Raw genomic sequence first — 12,335 nt, 5'->3', positions numbered from 1 at the left:
GATAACTGTAGAAGGTAAGAGCAACACAAAGATTTCTTTGCAAAACAGTTTTGGAAAATCTACGTGTCTCTCTATAAAAAATTGTTGAAAAAGCGCAAAATTAGTTTTATTCAAAATGACTGCGTTGGATCAAGAATGGAACTTAATGAGAGCCGGGTGGTTTGCCTGCCAATAGTTATGTTTAGAATAAGAAGTAACACAGCTAAAAATAACTACTATATATTTTGAGGCAATAGAGCAAGAACGTTCGTGCAATAAATATTACTCAAAATTGGCAATCGTTTGAGCATAAAAGGCACTGAATATTAAATAGTTTTCCTATTAGCACCTAAGAAAAGCCAGGAACAAATAACGAGAAGCTAAAATGATCAAAGTTGACCAACTAAATTATTCTGATTGTCAAGTTTAATCAATCGTCTGTATGTTTCTTATCCCCAATACGGGAACTTATCCCTCTTAAAACAAAAGTTAACTTGCAGGATCTTGCAAGACGGAAATAATCTTGAAAAATCTTGCAAGGCAAAGTTGGTCTTCCAAGATTCTTTTGAAGAATCTTGCAACATTAACTTTTCTTATGGTACAAAAAATTTTATCTTCTGATTTGAAATTCTAAAAGGAAGAACAAAATCAATTGATATAGAACACTTCATTGATGCCATTTTTATTCAGAGAAAACAAATAACACTATAAATTTTTTACCCCTTAAAATAATAGTTGACGATTTGTATTGAAACTCAATTAGCTGCTAGCTCACTGTATAATTATCAGCAAAGCAGCAGAAGTAAAAAGGGAATTGGAGACCAATCAAACTCTTTTTAAAAACACTACTAAGGCCTTGGATCAAGAAAAAGTGAAAAAAACTCTTATTTTCCTTAGACAAATACTGCAGAGATTATCTATACGGATTGACGCAAAAATACCCTATCTCATTTTCACTTTTCATATGAGTTGCCTAGTGACCACCAATTGGAACAGAAATCATTTTCATGCGAACAACTTTTGCATGCAGACCTAAAATTTTGTTGTCAGAAAAATCAATATCATAAAATTCCATTCAAAAGCTGGTTTCATGCAGTCAAAAAACAAAAACAAAATATTTAATTTAGTTTTTTTTTCATATCTTTGGATAAAAAAAAATACAAATACATGCACTTACTTCTGTCTCTTGCAATAGTTGTCCTTCTCAGACACATTTGGATGCAATGTTTTTTTTCTACTATTCAAACCATAAATCACTTCTGCCGTCTTTTATTATTGGCTTGTGCGTTTTTTTTGCAAACAGGCAAAAAAGCGACTGAAGAAATGAAGATGAATTAAAAAGAATGATAAGATTTAAAAAAAAGTGGACGTTGGAAAGAAAAACGAAAACGCAATAAAAGTTAGATCACAGCTGTTGCAAGAAACAATCGTTCTCTGTGTGTTTTTATTCTTTTTCTTGTTGTTTCGTTTCCTCAGCCGTTTTAATGGGATGGTTTGGTTATTGTAGAAATTTTTTAGTCTTTTTTCACTGTCACTGCAAATTCCTTGTGTCTCCAGTTGATTTTAACAAACCATGTTTTTTGCATCCAAACATGGTTCGCCATAAACAAATGGAGACACGGAACTTGATTTGATAGTAGAAAAAAGAGCATTGAATTTGTCCGAGCCCCCAAATCGTTGCAAAAATGGCTCTCCCACCTCCTTTTTTCCTGTGGGTTGCGTTTCTACGGGCAGACGCTCGATAGTATTTTTGGGTGCACTGCTCTGTTAGGCTTGTTCTGCATGCGCCATTTCAGGAGTTACGTTTCTCTTCTCTTTTTCACCCTGTCCCCAAATTTTTGGAGCAAGCATTAGAGGTGGCTCTGCTCTTGCACTGTTCTTCTTTTGCTTTTTTGGTTCGTTTGGTAGGGGTATTCAGTACGTTTGCGAATGGATTGTGCTCATTAATTTGACACATCGAAGACAGCGATAGAACACCCGAGGACAACTATACGAGGAAAGGCGAATGGTCACAAAAAGAGAAAAAAAGAAGAAAAAGAAGTAGGGAGTTGAAAAAGCGTTGAAAAATTTGAACAGTAAAGAGATGGCTGGAAGGAGCTTTTCCCATTTTTATATGTAAGATTGATAATACGAGTCGTTTGTTTTTTGTTAAGCTTCTTTTATTTTAAATTTTAAATATTGACGCTTAAGAATTGATATTTTTCTCTAAGATAAGACGTAGGATAATATAGGACATAACCCAAGGCTTTTTCGTTTTTTTTTTTCCTTTTGGAGTTTTTATCTTTCAAAACAAAGATAATTTGTAAGATCTTGTATGGATAACGTCTATTTCTGACTCGGGATGAAACGCATCTAACCAAATTACAGACTCTTATGCCAACTATAACATTATAATGCTGAATATCATTTTGTGAACTCTTTCTCTGTACAAAAGACGAGAATCTTTCTGGATATCTGAGCAAAACTTGTGCATGAAAAACGCATGCAAAAAAGCAATTGTACAAAATGTACAAAATGCATAAATGTACATGCAAGAACACTCTGCAAAAAACATGCCTACCGAACTGAGATTTTTGAATTGAATTTATAACTGGACGAATCTTAGCCAGAAACTTGTCGAGAATTAATGTAAATCACCGGAATTTAAATTCTTGTACTTGAGACCGCAAAATACTTTCGAGAAAAACCGCGAAAGCAGTGAATTTACTTAAATAGTTTAACTTTTTCAAACATTGAAACAATAAAAATATCTCACCCTGCAGTTAAAGTGACTCATGTAAAATGAGTATTGAATCCTGTATCGACGAGGCACCAAATGAAGTTCATCGTAGATACCTATTTAAAACTAGTAAGTCGAAAAGTAGCTAACCAAAAAATAAAGTTGAAGTTAACCATACAGCACATTTCATTTCAGTTTTTCAACATAAAAAATGAGACAGAGATTTGAACGGCAGGACAGGATTCGGGATGGGAGAGTACAGGAGGCGATACCGTTAAAAAAGAGTGCTAGAGAGTCTTAAATGACTTCCTCTGAGCTGTCGGGAGAAAGAAATATAGCCAAATAACTGGGCACAATAACAGCACAATGTCAAAAACACGAACCCAACGAATAACAGTAAAAGACACACGCATATACTACACTGTGATACTCGCTCTAAATTTATAGTGTACTGTCTTACAAAAAGAAATATGTTGCAACTGGGACTTGAAACAAAGGAAAGAATAAAGACAGAAAGAGAGAGAGCGAGAGAGAGAAAGGTAAGGAAAATATATTGATGGCGGGTAGTATTTGAGTAGACTTTTTCTAAATTAGGAGCCAGCCCGTAGTGGTATTTGGGAAATAGGTTCGTACCAAACAGGCCTTTTTTTACTTCTTATGGACTGAGTTGTGTGTTATAAAGGGTTAGTTAAATTCGACAGAGGCGAGGCTAGGATGTAAGGGTTGGGGGTTGAGTCAAATCTGCCAGAGAAGCAGCAGCAGTTTAGAAAACAGAAGAGAGGACTACAGTTGATTGGTTATTTGATGCTCCTTCTGCTGCGGATGAGGTTATGATTTAGGGGTAGTGGGTTGCCCCAAGGGGGAGGGGTTAGGCTTGTGGGTAGTATGTGTACGTGTGAAAGAAGTCAGGGGTATAGATGATGTGGGTTATGATAGAATTGGTAATAATACTATTGTGATAGTGAGTAACTGAGATAGAGGGAAGAATAAAGGGGTCATTTTGAGGACTATAGTAGCAGCATTTTAGACATATAGAAGCGAAGAGAGAGAGAGAGAGAAAAGGGCCGGCTTTGGATCAGGCAGGGAAGAATAGAGGTAGAGAGAGTGAAAGAGGGAATGAGCGAAAAGAGTGAGTTAATATAATTGCTGATATATGTGTATTCCACTCTTTTTTGCACCTTAATCCATACACGGATTTCCTCTTTTAACTAACCACCACCACTACCACCCCACCACCCCCTTCCCTCTCTCTCTCTCTCTCTCTCTCTCTCTCTCTCTCTCTTTCCGTTTTCCTCTTTTTTAGCTTCATATAACCAATCTCTCGTGTGTTGAACTAAGTTACCTACTGTTGTGTGTGTTTGTGGGTGTTGGGACGTTTTCACGCCATCGGATTGTGTCCATGCGTTCCTTCGTGAAATACCCGCAGAAGATATCCCAAATTCAAATTTATTTCACACGTGACCAATCACCCACTGCACACACACCAATCAATGGAGGCGGCGCGTGTTGCGAAAGAGCTATGCTACTATTTCTCTTTCTTACCTTACTACGAATTATACCTGGCCTCATCGAATCCACCATTACCCACTAATATATCTACACTACCTTCATATACCCACACACACACACACATATATATATATATATATATATATATATATATATATATATATATATATATATATATATATATGCATTATTGCATCTATAGTTTAAAATACGCACTATCTTGTTACACACACACACACACACGTTAAATTGGAGAATGGAGTGTGTGAAAACGTGCCCAACAATAAAGTATTCCCTACAACAAAGGCTAATAAATTAACAGCGGAAGGTTATTAGGGGTAGCGAGGATGGCGGGTACTGGGTATAAGGGTGCGGGTACAGGGGTAATAGTGGCGAGGGGATCACGGGCAGGAATGGGTTAGGTTGCCTTTCTCTTTTGGACCCGATATTCTTTTTGGTATTTTAGGCGGAGCCAGCTTCTTGGGTATAGTCAACATCCGATAGGGTAGGGGTCGGTTGTTACCTAGCGGGCATAAGTGGTGATTTGAGTTGGAAAGCAACCCCAGTTCGTAGCAAACAGAAAAGGCAAAGGGGCTTTCCAAAACCCAAATCGCAGTCAAAATGGTCCAGTTTTCAAACAAATCCGCACAATAAAAAACAACTACAATCACCCGGAATAGGAAAGAATTGAAAAAGATAGTAAATAGGGGAAAATTTGAGACGAACTGAAGAAATTTAGGAAATAAATACAAACACACTTCTGTATTTTACAAGCAATCTATTGCCCCTTAAATATCCGCTTTGCTACTAAAATTGCCGTCCTTTCATCTCGCTCTCTGTTTTTATAGTACCTCTCTTGTTCGCAATAAGTCAACTCATAACTTAGTCTTCAAACAAAGCATGGTCTAAATACATGTGAACAATGTTCGCTTAGAACTACTCACTTTTTGCATCTGACATCGAGAACTCTTAATGTATGCTGCGCCAGCACAAAAAGTTCGGCCGACACAATTTCTAAATTATTTACAAAAAGGGATTCTATTCCAAGAAAAACGTCCCTGATTAACTTTATATTGAACCCTACGCTGAGAAAATAACCGAAGAATAATCAATACCAAAGAAAACGGAAGCAAAATTTGTCATTGTTGACAAAAACTAAGCTTGATGTGAACAAAAAATGTGTGCATTACAAAAAAATGTATACAAAATGAGAAAAGAGTACAAAAAGAGCAGTGCATAGATCTCTGCACTGAGTTCTTCATTTTGGAGCTCCCTTTCAATGGTTAGTAAAAACTAAAAAAAATGTAGACAAAATTGTTCGCTTCATAGACTATCATAATTATAAAGGTCTTCGGAAAACAATAAAAAAATTAGGAAGCTTGGTATCTAAAAGATGCAGTGTATGACATGGAGAAAACAAGATCAAAATGCACCAATTAAATTGGTTGTTTTTTTTTAAATGTTTTTCTGAGAAAATAACTTTTTAAAAATTTATAATAAAGTTAAATGACTTCAAAGAAGTTTCAATTGTTCTGCAAACTTCTAATGCAAAAGTAATTCAAAAATGATTAATTGACACAGAGGAAAAACAAATTGTGAATCTAAAACGTTTAATAGGACGCTGATGTATACACCAAAATTTCCGCCTTAAAAAAGTCGCTCGTAAAATAGATACATAAAATGAGCAAAGTTAGGAGACAAGCTTAGTAGCTATTTTTAGAACAAGCGGTTCCACAAAACTGGGAGGCTTTCAAGTTGTTACTTATGTGACAAGTCTTTTAATACAATTTCGCTCAGTTTAGGTATCTATTTTCTGCAATAAATATATCTGTAATCCGCAATTGTACCTAACTCAATGCGCACGTTTGAGCATCCAAAAGTGATTTAAAGCTTATACAAATATAATAAAATACAGATATATTGATCATGAGGAAATAATTTACAATAGTTTAATATACAGGGTTTAAACAAATTGGCCATTCTGTTCACCAATGCGGAAAAATTGATATAACAATTGTTATTCCAACTATTAGTAACAAACGGTATCTGTATTTTTTATGCTGCTCATTTCCACTTTATTTTTTTGCCTTTTTAGTGTATCAGACTGTTAGATATCAATTCATCGCTCACTTTTGTTCTTTTAATAATGCCTGCAAATGACCAAAACAGCCAGCAGCTTTAAAACAATATTTTTTTCTCGTTTCAAAATAATATCAAGTCTAAGCCAGTATAATTGATTTTTTCTTAAAATCCTCAGAAAAAAAGCTTTAGGAGTATGTGGTCATAACGTTCCCAATTCCCGATCTACAATTCTCAAAACAAAAAAAAAATTTGTGATATTTTATAGACCCTTATTGTATATTTTTAACCTTTGTCGTATCAAAATAGCATCAAATCTTAGCCAGAATGATTGCTTTTTTTTCTAAAAAATATCCCTCAAAAAATAAACTTTAGGAGTGTGGTGATGTCATTCTCGTTTCCCGACCCATAATTCAAAACAATTAAAAACATTGTTGTTTGTTTTGGACCTATATGGTATCATATTATTCTTTATACCACTTTTAAGTACTTTTAATTGCTATCAGTTGATATAGCTTTCAACCACTTTTAAAATTAAGCACATTAAGCAAAAATTAGATTCATTCTGCTCCGAATTGAGTTACGCTGAGTGCGAAAAAGGTATTCCTAAATCGAGCAGATTTTGTTATACATTGAACGTGAGGAGTCAGGTGCGCAGAGTGTATATCAATTCCGTGATTACAATGCGGACGCTTTTACAAACACGGGCTAAACAATTTCTTTCCGTTTTGGCCGATTGTGGTAAAGTATACATTTTTTCGCATTTTTGTGTGTTTCCAATGTGTTAAGAAAGAAAAACAAAAAGAGATACAGAGATTGGGAAGATTTCGCCGTGATGATTTGGGTGTTTTTCTGCGGCGTAATGTGTTCGATTTCAGTAAACTGACCCCTCACAAAACAGTAAATTTAGAAATCGCGAATAAATTAATGTTAATGTTGCTTTTAAGGACTCTTTAAACAATCAACAAATGGAAAGAAAGCACAATGATGAGTTGCACATAACTTTTTAAAATCCGAAATACATCTAAACTCCTTAAAACTCCTGATATGGAAAATATATAAAAAAGGTCTCCCGACATTTTTTAAAGACCAAGTCTTAAGTTCGGATTACGAATTTTCGAGAAAACAGTTACAATCATAATAAGGTAAAAGCCATAGTGAGAAAAAAACAGGTGCAAAAACTAAACCAAATTGTGCGCCAAAAACTAAACCAAAAAGTTTACCTCAAAAGTCTATAGCTAAATTTCAAAACTTTGTTATAATTTTGAAAAGAAATTGAAATTCAGAGTTGCTGATTTTTTGGAGCTGTAATTCTGGCTAAGTTATTATCCTGTCTTGAATGAATAATTGCACTGAACTGGTAATTGCGACCCACCTTAGTGTGGGAGGAACTATAGCCTAAACAGGTTATCTTTTCATCTTTAATGTCAATTTCATGGGTAGTTTCTGGCGGCTGACCATCGACATAATGTGATAAGAATTCATTTCTTCTCTGAAATTTGTTATGTGCCGGCTCGTATACGATAGAAGCCGTTAACGATGTTAAACTTCAGCAAATTACTCTTCGGGTGAAGTACACTTTTTAAGAAAATTTGATACCGTGAAAAGTCTACTGTGTAAAACTGTGAAATCAAATTTGTATCAGAACAAATTGAGTTGGAAATTTTTTGCAGAGCTTTTTTGATTAGCTACTGTATATAGAAGCAAAACTTTGAACACTAAGACCGGTAAAATAAATTCTGGCAGCAGATTGATACTACTATTTTATTGGGAACCCGTGAACTCATCTTCGCGGGAATTTGAAGGGATAATTTTTGCGAGCCAAATGTTGACTCGAACTACGCTTTTCTAATTGATTCTAATTCTAATTTTCTAATTTTGTCCGCGTTTTTGTGCACTTTGTTCTGTTTCACAAGATCTTTTGGTTAATTGTACTTGATCTCAAATTGGATGTGAATTTGTCCACCTCGTCAATATGAGAAGCAATTTGTTTCCAACATGTTTCGGAACAAAGCTAATAGGATAGAATAACTTTGTGGCATTGCTATTAAACTAATAAAAAAATTTTGGATTTCGGTTTCAGCTTTTTTGTTAACTTTTGTTTCACGGGAAATATACTTTTGCAAGTCTCAATTTGTTTAACTTAAAATATATTTCCGGAAGTCTCATCGAAATCAGTGGCAACAATAAATTCTTCCCAGAAGAATGGATACAAGGATGATGCAAATAACTTAGTTTTCAAACACTCCAAAAATTTAAAATATTCAAAGAAACATTATTTTTTGAATACTTATAATGAACAAAATCTCAAATACAAACTTTTGTCATAAACGGCATTTTTGGCCATAAAAAACTACTTTTTTGATATTACTGCAATCACATTTTTACTCAAAGTTGGAGTAGAGGAAGAAAAAATTGGAATAACGCGGAACTGCAAAGGGATGGTCTTCTCTCAAGCTCTCAAATGTTATTAGTATCCGTTCCCTATCTTAATGCATGGGAAAAATGATACACTTCAATTTTTACTGGAAATTTTTTTACAATTCAATAGCGATAGCTGCAGGCGGATCAATTTAACTACCAAAGGCAGTCTTTGAATTTACAAAGTGCGGAATGAGCTTAAAAAATATGGATGCTTAATTCGCAATTATGAATTTTCGATTTTCGTAACTCGTAAAAAAAGTTATGTAAACAATCCAAAATCAATTTTTTCCAAAAGATTTTTTCATGCATTTTCTCCATATGGAAACAATTGACTTGCGTGAATAAAATATTAGATATTATTAGAATACAAAACAATTAAAATAGTTGGCAGTGAAAAGTTTTCACAGAAATTGCAAAACTACCAAAATTTGCAGCAGGTATAGATCGCACTTACGTATAAATGTCGAATTTCGTGGACACTACTTCCAAAATGTTGGTTTTCTTGCTGGCAATTTGGCCTATTTTAATTACACAAATTTTGACGCCCTTGGAATCACTAGTTTTGCTCATTTTTTCTTCTTTTTCTCGTCGAATTACCCGGCTTTCAAGATTTTTTATGGACAAGTCCCTATCTTTTTTAGTAATGTGCAGGTTTAATTCAGGTTTTTAAAGTTGTATTTGCTGGCTTCGTAAATAAGTGTTCCTAAACAAATAGATTTTGACTTTTGGTTGTTATGATTATTTGTTGTTATCATTTTATTTTGCTTTTGTCTTATCTGGTATTCTCCATTTTGACAGGTCTCATCGGTCCTCAATTATGGCACTATAAAATTAATTGAGTCTTTCGAATTTAAAGTGTTTCTTTTACCGGTACACTCAATTTTTTTAACTAAATGTGAATTTTGAGAAGTTTTATTTTTTTCCTACTTATTTAGAAAAAGCCACAGAGAAGGAGATTTTGTGGGAAATCACATAATCGAGCCTCCTTGTTCATGTGATAGTGATTTACTCAATTTTCCTTTTTTCAAAAATGTAGGTTCCAAGTCAAGTACGGAAAAGAAAAAAATCCGAAAAAAGTCAGAAAAACGTTCTCCAATTTTTTTACAGAAAATTCTTGAAAATTTTCATTTAGTTTTTAGCCAGTTTCTATAATTAAATGAATATTTCTAGAATAAATTAAAATGGCTAAAATTGTAAACCCGTAACCCGTAATCCACATTAAGAAGATAAAAAGAAAGTTCGTTTGAAGAGAAAATCGGATTAGCAAAAATGTTCCCCGGTTTGCAAAAAAACGTAGGATTGGTAAAATTTGTGACAAAATTGAAAGTTTTGATTAATTCCTTTAAATCGAAGAATTCTTTTTACGACACTGTTCATTAATTTCTGATTGTTGTGTTTGTGTTTGTGTGTGTGTGTGTGTGTGCGTTTGTGTGTATGCGTTTGTTTGAATGAGTGTGTGCGTTTATGCGTGTGTTTGTGTGTGTGTGTGTGTGTGTGTGTGTGTGTGTGTGTGTACAAGTGTGTGGGTGTGTGTATTTACAAGTATGTGTGTGCACGTGTGTGTGTGCGTGCGTTTGTGTGTGTGTGCGTGTGTTCGTGTTTGTATGTGTGTGTGTGTGAGTGAGTGAGTGTGTGTTTTCATGTGTGTGTGCGTGCGTTTGTGTGTGTGTGTGTGCGTGTGTTCGTGTTTGTATGTGTGTGTGGGAGTGAGTGAGTGTGTGTTTGTGCGTGCGTGTGTGTGTGTGTGTGTGCAAGTTTGTGTGTATGTGTGAGTGTGCATGCGTTTGTTTGACTGAGTGTGTGTTGTGTGGGTTTGTTCGTGAGTGTGTGTGTGTGTACAAATGTGTGTGTGTGTGTTTGTGTGTGTGTATGTGTTTACAAGTATATGTGTTTGCACATGTGTGTGTGCGTGCATTTGTGTGTGCGTGTACTTGTGTGTGTGTGCATGCGTTTGTGTGTGTGCGTGTGTTTGTGTGTGTGTGTGTGTGTTTGACCTTGCGCGCGTGTTTGTACATGTGTGTTTGTTCGTGTGCGTACGTTTGTGAGTGTGTGAGTGCTTGTGCGTGTGTGTGTGTACAAGTTTGTGTGTGTGTGTACATGTGTGTGTGTGTGTGTGTGTGCAATTGTGTGTGTGTAGATGCGAGTGTGTGCGCGTGTGTGTACGTTTGTGCGCATGTGTGTTTGTGTGCGTGTGTGTGTGTGTAAGTGTGTGTGTGCATGTGTGTTTACAAGTGTGTCCTTGTGCATGTGCGTACGTCTGTGCGTTTGTGTCCCTGTGTGTATGTGTGTTTATGTGTGTGTGTGTGTTTAAATATGTGTATGTGCGTGTGTTTGTTTGTGTGTGAATGTGTGCGTGTGTGTAAATGTATTGTGTCTGCGCGTGCGTGTGTTTGTGTAAATGTGTGTTGGTGTGCGTGCTTTTGTATGTGTGAGTGGGTGTGAATACATGAGTGTGAAGGCAAGCATTTGTATGCGCGCGTGTGTGTGAGTGTCTGTGTGTGCACAAGTATGTGTATTCGCACATGTGTGTAAGTGCGTGCGTTTGTGTGCTTGTGTTTGTGTTCGCGTGCGTGTGTGTGTTCCCCAATTTGCAAAAAAATGTAGGATTGATAAAATTTGTAACAAAATTGAAAGTTTTGTTTGATTCATTTAAATCGAAGGATTCTTTTTACGACATTGTTCATTAATTTCCGATTGTTGCGTTTGTGTGTGTGTGTGTGTGCGTTTGTGTGTATGTGTGCGCGTGCGTGCGTTCGTTTGAATGAGTGTGTGCGTTTATGCGTGTGTTTGTGTGTGTGTACAAGTGTGTGGGTGTGTGTTTTTACAAAAATGGGTGTGCACATGTGTTTGTGCGTGCGTTTGTGTGTGTGCGTGTGTTCGTGTATGTATGTGTGTGTAATTGAGTGAGTGTGTGTTTTCATGTGTGTGTGCGTTCGTTTGTGTGTGTGTGTTTGTGCGTGCGTGTGTGTGTATGTGTGTGCGCGCGCCAGTTTGTGTGTATGTGCGCATGTGTGTGAGTTTTTTTTTTAATGAGTGTGTGTTGTGTGTGTTTGTGCCTGAAAGTGTGTGTGTGTACAAATGTGTGTGTGTATGTGTGTACAAGTATATTTGTGTTCACATGTGTGTGTGTGTGTGTGTGCGTGCATTTGTGTGTGCGTGTACTTGTGTTTGTGTGCATGCGTTTGTGTGTGTGCGTGTGTTTGTGTGTATGAGTGTATCCGTGTGCGTAAATGTGTGTTGGTGTGCGTGAGTTTTAAGTGTGAGTGTGTGTGAATACATGAGTGTGAAGGCATGCATTTGTATGCGCGCGTGTGTGTGTGAGTGTATGTGTGCACAAGTATGTGTGTTTGTGTACATGTGTGTGTGCGCGTGCGTTTGTGTGCTTGTGTGTGCGTGTGTGTGTGTGTGTGTGTGTCTGTGCGTGTATATATACAAGTGTGTGTGCGTGCTTTTGTGCGTGTGCTTGTGAGATTGCGTGTGTGTGTGAGTTTGTGTGTGTGTATGTACTTTTGGGTGTGTGTGTGTGCGTGCGTTTGTGTGTGTTTGTGTGTATGTGTGTGTATAAATTGTGTGTACAAGTATGTGTGTCCGTGTGTGTGTGTGCGTGTGTGTGTGTTTGTGTACA

The 12,335-nt window shown here is 36.1% G+C and overlaps 2 protein-coding genes across 3 annotated transcripts in view; both read right to left on the bottom strand.

Annotated features, from left to right (window-relative positions):
* Nucleotides 1-12,335, bottom strand: part of LOC142358608 (uncharacterized) — a 591,411-nt gene that overhangs the window by 460,753 nt on the left and 118,323 nt on the right. The window lies entirely within an intron of this gene.
* The window catches only part of LOC142358596 (innexin unc-9-like), a 134,197-nt gene that overhangs the window by 96,232 nt on the left and 25,630 nt on the right, over nucleotides 1-12,335 (bottom strand). The window contains exon 1 of one of the 2 annotated variants that reach the window (XM_075410030.1): nucleotides 2,735-3,788. The exons of the other annotated variant lie outside the window; for it this stretch is intronic. The gene's annotated coding sequence lies outside the window, so the exon portion shown is untranslated. Of the gene's footprint in view, nucleotides 1-2,734; nucleotides 3,789-12,335 lie in introns of those variants that run through there. 2 annotated transcript variants of the gene reach the window in all.

The sequence above is a fragment of the Convolutriloba macropyga genome, chromosome 2, assembly GCF_964194025.1.
Source record: "Convolutriloba macropyga chromosome 2, txConMacr16.3, whole genome shotgun sequence".
Lineage (NCBI taxonomy): Eukaryota > Metazoa > Xenacoelomorpha > Acoela > Convolutidae > Convolutriloba > Convolutriloba macropyga.
The sequence above is the reverse complement of the archived record's forward strand: the minus strand, read 5'-3'. Positions and strand labels throughout refer to the sequence as shown.